The sequence below is a fragment of the Pongo abelii genome, chromosome 20, assembly GCF_028885655.2.
Source record: "Pongo abelii isolate AG06213 chromosome 20, NHGRI_mPonAbe1-v2.0_pri, whole genome shotgun sequence".
Lineage (NCBI taxonomy): Eukaryota > Metazoa > Chordata > Mammalia > Primates > Hominidae > Pongo > Pongo abelii.
The window spans coordinates 40484745-40497801 of NC_072005.2; the positions used below are offsets into that span (position 1 = coordinate 40484745).

Genomic DNA, 13057 nt, shown 5'->3' on the forward strand with positions numbered 1-13057 from the left:
GAGACCGGCTGTCACCATGTTGGTTGGCCAGGCTGGTCTCAAACTCCTGACCTCAGGTGATCCACCTGCCTCGGCCTCCCAAAGTGCTGGGTGTCATGCGAATCCATGTGAAGAGACCACCAAACAGGCTTTGTGTGAGCAATAAAGCTTTTTAATCACTTGGGTGCAGGCGGGCTGAGTCTGAAAAGAGAGTCAGTGAAGGGAGAGAGGGGTGGGGCCATTTTATGGGATTTGGATAGGTAGTGGAAAATTACAGTCAAAGGGGGTTGTTCTCTGGCGGGCAGGGGTGGGGGTCACAAGGTGCTCAGTGGGGGAGCTTCTGAGCCAGCAGAAGGAATTTCACAAGGTAATGTCATCAGTTAAGGCAGGAACCGGCCATTTTCACTTCTTTTGTGATTCTTCAGTTACTTCAGGCCATCTGGATGTATACGTGCAGGCTTGGGCTCAGAGGCCTGACACTGGGATTACAGATGTCTTACGCCACACCAGGCTAATTTTTGTATTTTTAGTAGAGACGGGGTTTCACCATGTTGGCAGGCTGGTCTCGAACTCCTGACCTCAGGTAATCCGCCCACCTTGGCCTCCCAAAGTGCTGGGATTACAAGCCTAAGCCACTGCACCCAGCCCAGCTTCCTAAAATGTAGACGATCTACAAGAGCTCCTTTGAGAAACTGACAAACTGTGCATTTGGAAAACGATCCCAGCGTCACTCCCCGATCCCCACACCCCTGGCGAGGTTGAGCCCCACCACTGCTTTGTTGGTCAGGAGCCCCCAGGCCCACATCGTGTTAGCAGAGCCTCAGTGCAGTTTCCCCAAACGTCTACCTCTGGCTGTGGTGTTCTACTCATGGCATGTGGGATGTAATTTGAGACCTGACCTACGGCTTGCTTTGTTAGAAACGTATTGAGTTACAACAGGGAGTGACTGAGTTTTCCTTTGTAATTGCCAGCTGAGAAATGTACTGTACCTGTGTTTTAGGAAGTTTGGGGACTCTGAGAGAACATGGTCCACCCTGGGGGTTCTGAACCGAGGTGACCATGTCCTGGAGGGACACAGTTCGCTCTGGTGAGGAGAAGGGCGGGTGTGAGGGGCACTGAAGAAGGCATGGCCCTGCCCTGGGAAGTCTGGGGGAATGTGGCCTTATTCTAGGGGATCTGATGGAAATTTGGTCATTAAAAGCCAACAGGCAGCCTGCTGGGAAAACAAAAACCAGGTGGCCATGTTACTGGAAAGGGGTCCCGATCCAGACCCCAGGGGTTCTTGGATCTCATGCAAGAAAGAATTCAGGGTAAGTCCACAGAGTAAAGTGAAAGCAAGTTGATTAAGAAAGTAAAGGAATAAAAGAATGGCTACTCCATAGACAGAGCAGCCCCGAGGGTTGCTGGTTGCCCATTGTTATGGTTATTTCTTGATTTAGTCTTGATTTATTGTTTAGTTATGCTAAACAAGGGGTGGATTATTGACGCCTCCTCTTTTTAGACCATATTGGGTAACTTCCCAACGTTGCCATGGCATTTGTAAATTGTCATAGCGCTGGTGGGGGTGTAGCAGTGAGGACAACCAAAGGTCACTTTCGTGGCCATCTTGGTTTTGGTGGGTTTTCCCGACTTCTTTACTGCAGTCTGTTTTATCAGAAGGGTCTTTATGATCTGTATCTTGTGCCGACCTCCTATCTCATCCTCTGACTTAGAATGCCTTAATTTACCAGGAATGCGGCCCAGCAGGTCTCAGCCTTAACTTTACCCAGGTCCTATTCAAGATGGAGTTGCTCTGGTTCAAACGCCTCTGACAGCCATTCTGAGTTCTGTCTGCATCATTGCTTTGTTGGAGGAGTGGAGGGGCTGGGGAGATTGTGATTCACTCAACAGCCATTCAGTAGTTTCCCTTTATGCCAGGGGTCAGTGAGCCTCAGTTTCTCCTCCTGCTCCCAGCAACCTTGCCACTCACCCCAAGGAGCCAGGAAGATATTTAAAAAGAATAATAACAGTCACAAGGTTGCTTTCAGGTCCTGCCAGGGTCTCAGTCTTCAGAAAAGCTGAATATGAAAATGACTTCCACGTCATTGCGGTGCCGCTCAGAATCAGAAATATTTGACCCATCTTACAGAATTAGTGCAACTACATCAGGAACCCAAGCCAAGTTTTGCATTCCTATTTAGCATTTATATCTACATAGTCCTTTTCAAATATAGAAAAGCTTTCTGGATGTTACTTGGAACAGATAGCTCCATATGTGGTTATAAGTTGGCATTCTCCCAGCCGGGTTGAAGGAGAAATGTACAGCTACTCTGCCACAACAGTTATTTCATACATAAAATCACAGCCATGATTAGCAATGATGGTGAAGGCTATTCATTTTATATTCAGAAATAATTATTGTGAACATGCAGATAGCAGCGTAAGTAGGGAGATGGACTTTAGTTTCTGCATAAAAAGTAACACTGTTTCAATCCTGCAGTTATGAAGCGAGGAGCTGTTTTGGCTCTTGCTGCATGACAAACCACCCAAAGCTAGTGGGTACAGTAAATGCTCATGGATTCTGCGGCTCAGAAAGTTGGACAGGGAACAGCAGGCACAGCTTGTCTCTGCTCCATGATGACCAGGTCCTTAGCTAGAAAGCCTAAAGGAACAGGGACTGGAATAGGGAGTCTTCTTTTGTTTGTTTTGAAACAGGGTCCCACTCTGTTGCCCAGGCTGGAGTGCAGTGGCGTGATCATGGCTCACTAAAACCTCTACCACCTAGGCTCAATCGATCCTCCCAACTTAGCCTCCCAAGTAACTGGGACTACGGGTGTGTGACACCATACCCAACTAATTTTTTTTTTTTTTTTGGTAGAGATGGGACTGGTTGCCCAGGCTGGTCTTGAACTCCTGGGCTCATGTGACCCTCCTGCCTCGGTATCCCAAAAGAAGGCTCTTTACTCACAAATCTAGTATCTGGGCTGGGATCACTCAAAAGCTGGGCTCAGCTGGTACTCTGGACTCATTGTCTGTCTGGCTAACTTGGGCTTCCTTCCAATATGGCTACCCAAGGACATTTGAACTTCTCATGTGGTGGCTCATGGCTCCAGAGTGAGCATTCCAGCAGACACTGCCCTTTACACCCCAGCCTCATTTCTGCTGCACTCTGTCAGCTGAAGCAATCACAAACCTGTCCAGACTCTAGAGGAGATGGAGACCCCACCCTTTGGTGGTGGAAGGCAGATCAAAAAATTTGGGGCCACATCTTAAAACTGCCCTAGGAGCTTATGGACTATCGGAGCAAATTAACAGCTGACAAAGCAGAGAAATGATCCCTCAGTAAGGTGTTCAACCTGAAATATTTCCCTGCTAAAATTGTGGATAATAAAATTATGATAGTAATAACTTTTTAAAACAATTTCACATTTGTTCTTACAGTACAGAAGTTCATTCTAAGAAGGAGATAGTCAGCTTTGGGCAAATCTTTAATTTAATACTTCACTAATCAGCATTTGGCCACAATGCCTGTTTCACTTCTAAATAATAATAATAATTTATATTAATAAACATATCCATGCATATTTTTGAGCACTTCCTATGTGACAGGTATTGTACTGACAGTTTTATGCATGTTACTTCAGTATTTCCCCAAATTCAGACGTTTGAAAGTGGCTGTCTTAATTTTTGCTATTCATTCATTCAAATACTATTTATTAAGCACCTATTATGTGCCAGACACCATTCTAGGAATTGGAGAAATAAAGGGGACAGGACAAACCAACATCCCTGCCCTTATGGAGCTTAGGGGCAAACAGACAATGAACAAATACCTCTGGTGCTACTTGTATTATTTTATTCAAAGTATTCCTTTACCTTTTGTGTGTGTGTGTCTTTTTTTTAACTTAGCCTTGACTTTATTTATGTATTATTTTTATTGATTTATTTATTTTGAGACTGGGTTATGAGACTGGCTAATTTTTGTATTTTTGGTAGTGATGGGGTCTCACTATGCTGCCCAGGCTGGTCTTAGACTCCTGGGCTCAAGCGATCCACCTGCCTTGGCCTCCCAAAGTGCTAGGATTACAGGCGTGAGCCACTGTGCCCTGCCAGCCTTGACTTTAACAATAATGTTTATGAAACTGTGGGTTTGAGGCCGGGCGCGGTGGCTCACGCCTGTAATCCCAGCACTTTGGGAGGCCGAGGCGGGTGGATCACGAGGTCAGGAGATCAAGACCATCCTGGCTAACACGGTGAAACCCCATCTCTACTAAAAATACAAAAAAATTAGCCAGGCACAGTGGCAGGCACCTGTAGTCCCAGCTACTCGGGAGGCTGAGACAGGAGAATGGCATGAAGCTGGGAGGCGGAGTTTGCAGTGAGCCAAGTTCGCGCCACTGCACTCCAGCCTGGGCGACAGAGTGAGACTCTGTTTCAAAAAAAAAAAAGAAAAGAAACTGTGGGTTTGATGTGGCAGTGGCAGATATATGTTTTTCAATATAAATCAAAACAAATGTATTAAATAAGCAAATACTAGTGAAATAATAACAATTCCTTCTTCACTGCCATCCTGTACTCTCCCGGGGTTTCCCGCCAGCAGCCCATGTGCCGCCCCTTGAGAAACACTTGTTTCATCCCCATGCAAGCTGGGAAGGAGGGTCTGTGGGGTTTGCTGTCCTACAGAGGGGCTGCATAGCCCGTCCAAGGTCCACATCCGAGGGGCAGGGCTGGCGCTGGGGCCCAGGGCTGGAACAGCTCAGGATATGGCACTGAGCTCTCATTCCCAGCCTCTCTCTGCTGAGCAGGTTCGGACACTTTCTCCCTGGCGGGGTGGTGGAGGGTCCCTGGGCCCCTAGGGAAGTGCATGTGTCCAGATGCTGGGGGTGTTCTGGGGAAAAAGATGGGATGCCTTAACCCAAACACTCCTTGGACTGGTGGTGCAAAAAGGAGCCTTCGAATCAGGACTGGGCCCAGGTGTGGCAGGCCAGGTCTCACTAACGCAGGCCTCCATAACAACTGTTTCAGCACCGACTGAGTGGCTAAGTTAAATATTAAAAGCTGATAGAGCCAGTGCCCTATACAAAAGCTGGAATGTAACAAAAGCCTACCAAGAGTTTTGCTCAGGCCTTTCCTGGGCTTTAAAGCATGACAAGATAAAGAAGGAATTCTTAACAGGACCCTTTTAGGATTAAACAAGTTTAATTGGGGGTCTGAAGAAACTCCACAGGCCTCCACAAACAAGTTCATTGGGAGTCCGAAGGAGCTCCCTAAACCTCCATGAGTTAGCAGGAAACAAAATAAGGGTAATCACCTCAGCACCTGGACCCATTTAGCTTCAGTAAATTTACTGAGGCTCCAGAGGAAGGTCATCAGGACTCAGATCTTAGTAATAGATTACAAGAAGTTGATCACTTATGTCTTTAGATGAATGCACACTTACACGCAGACATATAGTTTAGAAGGTATATAAGCTCTGGAAAACTTTGTAATTTTGAGTTGGTCTGGGGACAATTTCCAGGCTTTTGCCCTGTAACCAGTTACAGAAATAAAAACTCCCTTTTTGCCGGGTGTGGTGGCTCATGCCTGTAATCCCAGCACTTTGGGAGGCCGAGGTGGGCGGATCACCTGAGGTCAGGAGTTCGAGACCAGCCTGACCAACATGGAGAAACCCCGTCTCTACTAATAACACAAAAATTAGCCAGGCATGGTGGTGGGTGCTGGTAATCCCAACTACTTGGGAGGCTGAGGCAGGAGAATTGCTTGAACCCGGGAGGCAGAGGTTGCAGTGAGCCGAGATAGCGCCATTGCACTCCAGCCTGGGCAATAGGGCGAGACTCCATCTCCAAAAACAAAAACAATACAAACTCCCTTTTCTCCCAGTTCATCTGCATCTCGTTACTGGGCCATGAGAAATAGCAGCCTAATCCTCAGTTTGGTCCAGGAACACAGATGACCCTCTGTCCCATCTGGTTTGACCAGGTGAAGGGCTGTCTGGGGTTTGAGGGTCTGGAGCACCCCTTTGGGACACTGCTTTGAAGATGGAGTCACCAGTGCCTAACTCTGAGCCTCCTCCACCAGGGTGGCCCGTGAATCTCACAGGTGCACAGTACCGAGCCCCCTTGCCTGTAGGCTCCTCCTCCCCCTCTCCCCATTCACCTCTCCAGGCGAATCTTCCCTTCTGGGTCCTGTAACACTCCTAAATGCCCGACCTTGAGTATCCACCATGGCAGCCCCAGCCATGCCCTGCAGATGCCCACCCCTGGGCCCCCGGGGCTGGCCTGCAGCCCATGAGTCTCCTCAGCCGCACATCTTGGCCCTGCTTGATGCACACACACTCCGTTCCCAGACGCTGTGCGCTCATCTCTAACCTGCTCCAAGAGAACCAGCAGGGCCCCATGGGAAGAGGCTCCCTGCTTGTTCAGCTGTCTGTCAGCAGCGGCCCCTCACCAAGCAGTGGCTCAACTTCCCCACTGTGGGTTGCTTGACTTGTGCCCAGCCCTGCTAATGGGTGGGGGGGTTTCTCCAGGGTCTGGCAACCCGGCCCCCTGGGAAAGCCCTGGAAGATTTCCATCCCCTCTTTCCTCCCTTGCCCTGCCCGCCACCCCCAGACCTGGCCCAGCCTCGGGCAGACCGGATGGGAACCAGGATCCCCGGGAGACTCCCAGGCCCCCGGACCCTCGAACAATGGAAGCTGAGCTCCAGCTGCCCCGTCCCCACCCTGGCCCCACCTCTGCCCTGGTATAAGCCCGCCTGGCCCGCAGCACCTGCAGCCACCACGGGGATGCTGTGGCTTCTGCTGGTGGGTGAGTAGGAGTAGGGGCTCCGGAAGGGGGTCGACTGTGGCACGTGGGCCCCAGCCCTTAGCTAACATCCTTCCCCTCAGTCCTACAGAACCAAGTGACTTGGAGCGAAGAGATCAGAGGTGAGGATGGACGTGCTCCCTAACCTGGAGAGAGGACAGGGCCATGGGGACAGGCAGGGAGGGCTCTAGGGGTCTGAGGAGCCATGGCCCCACCCTGGAGTCCCTCAGGGGACCTGGAACTTTCTCTTGGGGACTGAGGGGACACAGCCCTGCCCTGGGGCTCTGAGGGGAGCCTCAGTGGTCTCGTGTCCCCAGCCTCGCTCCTGTACCCCTACGGGCTGTAGCATGGGGATCAGGCCCTCCCTGCAGAGAATGATGACTTCTCCGAGGAGCTGCGGCTGCTGGAGCCCTTCATGCTCTTCGAGGCCACACACAGGACAGCCTATGTGAGTGCCCTGGCCCTGACCGTGCGGCCCCTGGGCTCTCTCCCTTCTCCCCACCCTACTCTTGACTCGGAGCCTGTCCATATCTATAGCTCCTGGCTCCTTCTGGCTTCGTCCTCTGTCTTCCTGGGGTGGGCCCTGTCCCTTTTCTGCCTCCCGCCCTGCCAACACCCCCCATGGGTCTTGTCCTTCCTCACTTCCCCCAGTTCTGCACCAATGGGCTGGTGTCCTTCAGGGAGCCTGTGGCTCTGTTCACACCGGAGGCGTTTCCCCGGGAGGTGGGCCAGACCTTTGCAGTCCCGTTCTGGGCCAATGAGTCCACGCTGAGCAGGGGCTGGGTCTGGTACCGGCAGAGCTGCCAGCCAGAGCTGCTGCAGCAGGTGGCCCAAGACCGGCCTTCCCCCATGCCCCGCCCACCCCTTGCGCCCTGCTGGTGGCCATGTGGGACCAAATTCCCTTTTACGGGGCACTTGATCCCCAGGTGAGGAAGCGGGTGGCAGAGAAGGGCCCAGGCTGAGGCTGTTTGGCCCAACCCCTTGAGAAGAAGGGCTTGGATTCCTGGGCAAGGAGGAGACACCACGGAGGAGAGACGGAGATGGGGGAACGAGGGAGAGATAGAAAGAGGGGGAGAGAAGAGAGAGAGAGACAGAGGGAAGCATGGAGATGCAGCGAGGTAGAGAAAACAGGTGAGAAAGAGGAGGGAAGACACGAACAGGGAGAGAAATGGCGAGAGAGAGGAGGCAAGACAGCAAGCGAGAGGAGTGAGATGATCAGATGGAGAGACAGAGGATAGGAAAAGGAGAGAGAGACGGAGAGAGAGAGGGGATGACAGCAGAGCAGAAAAATTGAGACTGGGGGATGCGAAAGGGAGGCTGGCACAGGTGCCAACAGAGGCAGCTGTGGACATGGTGTGGACGGGGGCCTGGGAGGTGGCGTGGATGGGGGTCTGGGATGTGGCATGGGTAGGGGCCCGGGAGGTGGCGTGGACAGGGGCCCGGGATGTGGCATGGACAGGGGCCCAGGAGGTGGCACAGCTGGAAGCAGCCAGCTTAGTGGTGCAGATGGAGCTCAGTTGAGGACTGGGCAGTGAGGAGGGGCCCTGGATACCCCTGGACCAGCCCACGACACCCTGGCTCCCGGCGCTTGCCCTGCAGGTGAACACCTTCCAGGTGGTGCTGGCCCTGGGCAGCGGCCCCTCCTGGGTGCTGTTTCACTACAAGGACATCCAGTGGACCATGGGGGTGGCCAGCAGTGTGAGCCCCCATGATGGCCTGGGGGGCATTGTGGCCCAGGTGAGTGGGGAACCCACGGGGGCCTCCCTGGGTCCTCAGGGAGGGTGAGGACGCAGCTGGGCTGACCCTGTTCCAAATGACGCCGCCCAGGCGGGCTTCAACAGCGGCCGACAGAGGGACTACTTCACGCTTCCTGGCTCCAGGACCTCAGGCATCCTGAATGTGGCAGACACCAGCAATGTGGGCTTCCCCAGGCACTAGGCCTTCTGCATCAATAGCTTTGCAGTCCCCAACGGCTGCACCTACAATGGTGAGGGGTGGAGAACCTGCCCCAGACCTGCCTGCTCCCAGGGCCCAGCCACAGAGCCAAGAAGCCCAGGCCCCACCCTCTCCTCCTCCAAGACCCAGGAGTCCAGGCAGCCCTCAGTCCATTCCATCCTTAGATCCAGGAATCAGAGGCCGGGCGGGGTGGCTCATGCCTGTAATCCCAGCACTTTGGGAGGCTGAGGCAGGCAGATCACCTCAGGTCGGGGGTTCGAGGCTTGACCAACATGGAGAAACCCCATCTCTGTTAAAAATACAAAATTAGCCGGGCATGGTGGCACATGCCTGTAATCTCAGCTACCTGGGAGACTGAGGCAGGAGAATTGCTTGAACGCAGGAGGCAGAGGTTGTGGTGAGCCGAGGTCACGCCATTGCACTCTAGCCTGGGCAACAAGAGCGAAACTCTGTCTCAAATTAAAAAAAAAAAAAAAAAAAGATCCAGGAGTCAGAACCCCCAGTCCCCACCTTCCGCAGGACCTGAGGTTCAAGCCTCAACCCCAGACACCCCCACCGCAGCCCCACTCTCTCCACAGCCCAGTTCCTGCCCCTCGGTGCCTCTTTTTGGAACAGCAGTGCCTGCAGCCACCATTGCCACTGTGGGCAGGAAGGCCGGGTGTGGTGTTGGCCAAAGGGCTGTCAGGTGGGGCAGCAGGGTATGCCTGCACACCCCTTCCCACACTGCCGGGCCCCTCATGGCCCCTCCTGCCACCTGGGTCCCCAGGGCCACCTGCACACACTGTCCAGATGGCAGCTGCGGCTCCAGCCCTGCCACTTCGTCCTGGCCCTGCTTCCTGGCATCCACGTGGAGGTGGAGTTGAGGAGGGGAGGCCTGGTGGCAGAGACCCTGGTGCAGCTGGTCATCCACGGCTGGGATGTGGTAGTGAGATCACATAGCCCAATAGAACATGTGCTGGTGAGTGGGGCTGGGAGCCGGGCTGGAGGATGGAACCCGGACAGCCGTGGAGTCGCAGACACACTAAGTACCCACAGCCCCAGAGACTGCCACAGAGACTGGCGGGCAGAGTCAAATGTTAAATGGACGGGCAGGCAGACAGACAGACAAAATGAATAACAGGCAGAGAGATGGACAAGAAGACAGACCAGCTGGCCGATGGACAGGAAGATAGGAGGGTTGGACAGATGGACAGGTTGATGGAAAGACAGACAGAGTGATGTTAGGATGACCAGAGCAGGTGGCGAGACAGACGGCAGAAGGGGGCTGGATGGACAGAAGGACACATGGCGAGCAGATGGAGAAGCACTTGCTGGACTCGCTGAGGCCGACAGATGGTCGCAGGCAGACAGAGCGTCCCGGGCTCTCATCCTAGCCATGGACCTCGCATTGCCCACCGATGCAGCCCTCCGGGGCCTCAGCGCCACCTGTCCCCTTGACCCCACCTTTCTCTGTTACATGACCCAGTTTCTGCCCCCTACCCTCTGGTTTCCTGACTGGTTGACCTCACTGGCCGCCCCATCTGCTGAGCCTACTGAGCCTACGGTGCTTCCCCACTTCTTACCTTCTGAGACATCAGGCTCCCTCTCGAATCCCTGCTTGTCTACACTCATTCCTCCTGTGCCTCTTCCTCCAATACCCCACAGGTGAACCACACCTCTCCACTTGCACTCACCCCTGCATGTAGGCAGCAGAGCACACCTGGGCTGGTGTCGCACCTGTGGCTGTGAACTTGAAGGGCCCGTCCTTCCACCTCCCTGGCACCCTCACTCACCTCCTCTCCCTGGCCACCTGTTCACACCGTCTCCTCTCCCTTTAGACCAAACCTCCTCCCTGGAACTCATTCTCAGCCCATGAGATCGCTTCCTACTTCACTGGTAGCATCAGCTGGAACCTGCCAGGCACTCCCCAACCCTCCCCCTACAGTCCAGGCTGCCATGATGGAGGGCGGTCTGTGCTCCTTCCTGGCTGGACCACCTCTGTGACAGTTCCTGCATCTCCCAGCAATGCTTCCTCTTCCTCTCCTCTATATCTGTGCTTCTCAAAGTGCAGCTATTAGGCCAGTAGCACCTAAGAATGTGTTTGAAATGCAAATTCTTGGGTCCCACCCCAGACCACCACTCTGGGTGGGGACATGCAATCTGGATTTTTTTTTTTTTTTTTTTTTTTGAGACAGGGTCTCCGTCACTCAGGCTGGAGTGCAGTGGCACGATTTTGGCTCACTGCAACCACCTGCCTTGGCTTCCCAGAATACTGGGATTACAGGGAGTGCAGGCCAGCACTCCCGGCCTGCAGTCTGTTTTTGCCAGCCCTTCTGGGGATTCTGATGCATGCTGGGCTCCAATGAGCTTCACCATCAATTTGCTCTTTTTTTTTTTTTTTTTTTTTTTTTGAGACAGAGTCTCGCTCTGCTGAAGTGCAGTCGTGCAATCTCGGTTTGCTGCAACCTCCGCCTCCCAGGTTCAAGCGGTTCTCCTGCTTCGGCCTCCCAAGTAGCTGGGATTACAGGCGTGTGCCACCACGCCCGGATAATTTTTGTATTTTTAGTAGAGACGGGGTTTCACCATGTTGGCCAGGCTGGTCTCAAACTCCTGACTTCAAGTGATCTGCCCACCTCGGCCTCCCAAAGTGTTGGGATTACAGACGTGAGACCCTGTGCCTGGCCAATTTGCCCTTTTCTACCAGATCCTTCTCACTGCATTCCAATAGGCTACAATTTGTGCCATCTTCAAAAACCTTTCTCCTCAGTCCTTCCTCCGCCTCTAGCCACTGCCTCGTTTCTTAGATACCCTGTACAAGAAAAGCACACAGAAGAGTTGTCAGGCTCACTGCCTCCAATTCCTCTCTTTTCTTTCTTTGAGAGACAGGGTCTCACTCCATGGCCCAGGATGGAATGCAGTAGTGCAGTCATGGCTCACTGCAGCCTTGACCTCCAGGGCTCAATTGATCCTCCCACCTCAGCCTCCTGAGTAGCTGGGACCACAGGCACACATCACCACGGAGGGCTATCAGTTCCTCTCTTTTCATTCTCTCTTTCAGACCCTCTCTAGTCAGGCTCTTTCCGCCTTCAACTTCATGAAGCCAAAACCACTCTCGATGAGGTCCCCCCAGGACAGTGGTCAATCTTCAGGCCACATCCTGATCGACCGCCAGTTATGTCTGACACAGCCCTGTCCCTCCCTTCTCCATGAGACACTCTTCCCAACTTCCAAGACCCCACACTCTCCCCATTTTCCTCCAGCTGTGCCTCCCCATCGGCCCACACGCTAAACACTGGAGTGCCCAGGGCTCAGCCTGCCCTCCTCTCCTCCCCACCTTCCCCCATTCCTGGGCACTCACCCAGGCTTTCTGCTGGAAACACCCCAATCTGCTCCTACTTTTTCTCTTAAGAATTTTGCCTGATCGGGTGCGGTGGCTCATGTCTGTAATCTCAGTGCTTTGAGAGGCTGAGGTGGGAGGATCGCTTGAGTCTAGGAGTTCCAGACCAGCCTGGGCAACATAGTGAGAATCCATTTCTACAAAAATTTTTAAATTAGCCAGGTGTGGTGGCCTGTACCTGTAGTCCCAGCTACGTTTAGGAGCCTCATGGCATCTTCTCCTTCTTGCTGACAAGTGCATTTTTATCTGAATGCCTCTCGCTGGAAGCCTGCGCCATCACACTCACACCATGCCAAGGCCCCGACCCCACAGCAGGGCCACATTCTGCACCTAGGGCCACAAGAGCTGAGCCCCAACTGCCGTGAGCTGTGTGAATGCAAGGAGGCTGGGCAGCCACCCCACTGCAGCCCCCAGGCGTGTGAGGATGGGGAGGCCTGCCTCCTGCTCACTGGGGCCTGGTACTGTGGGGTCCGGAGAGGTAGCAGCTGGGCGTCAGGTGACCCCCACTACCGCACCTTCAACAGCGCAGTCTGAATTCACAGCTCAGGGTGCCCGTCACTATGTGCTGAGCCGCACCTGTCAGGCCGGCCTGGGGGCACCAGCTTTCACAGTGTGGGTGGACAATGAGTACCTAAGCCCCACGGCCCTCATGACTGGGACTCGGTGGATCGAGGTGGACGTGCAAGGGGTGAAGGTGATGATGGAGGCTCAGACCCCCGGGAGGGTACAGGTAAGCTTGGGCAGGGGCTGGGATCGGGCCCCAGAAGGGTGGGCTTAGACTCAGGAGTCCGGGGAGGACCAAGTCACATCCTAGGAAGACTTGAGGGGACACAGCCTCACCCCAAAGGTTCTCAGGGATTCCCAGACCCACCTAGTGGTGTTTGATGTGGACAAGGCCCCAGGTGTGTCTCCAGGTTAACAGGACCCAGGCCCACCTGCCCCTACGCCTGGCTGGCGGCCAAGTGCA

The 13057-nt window shown here is 53.7% G+C and overlaps 1 pseudogene; it reads right to left on the reverse strand.

Annotated features, from left to right (window-relative positions):
* Nucleotides 1-7662: 7662 nt before the first annotated feature.
* LOC100455613 (anthrax toxin receptor-like) lies at nucleotides 7663-8163 on the reverse strand (annotated as a pseudogene).
* Between the last annotated feature and the right edge of the window lie 4894 nt (nucleotides 8164-13057).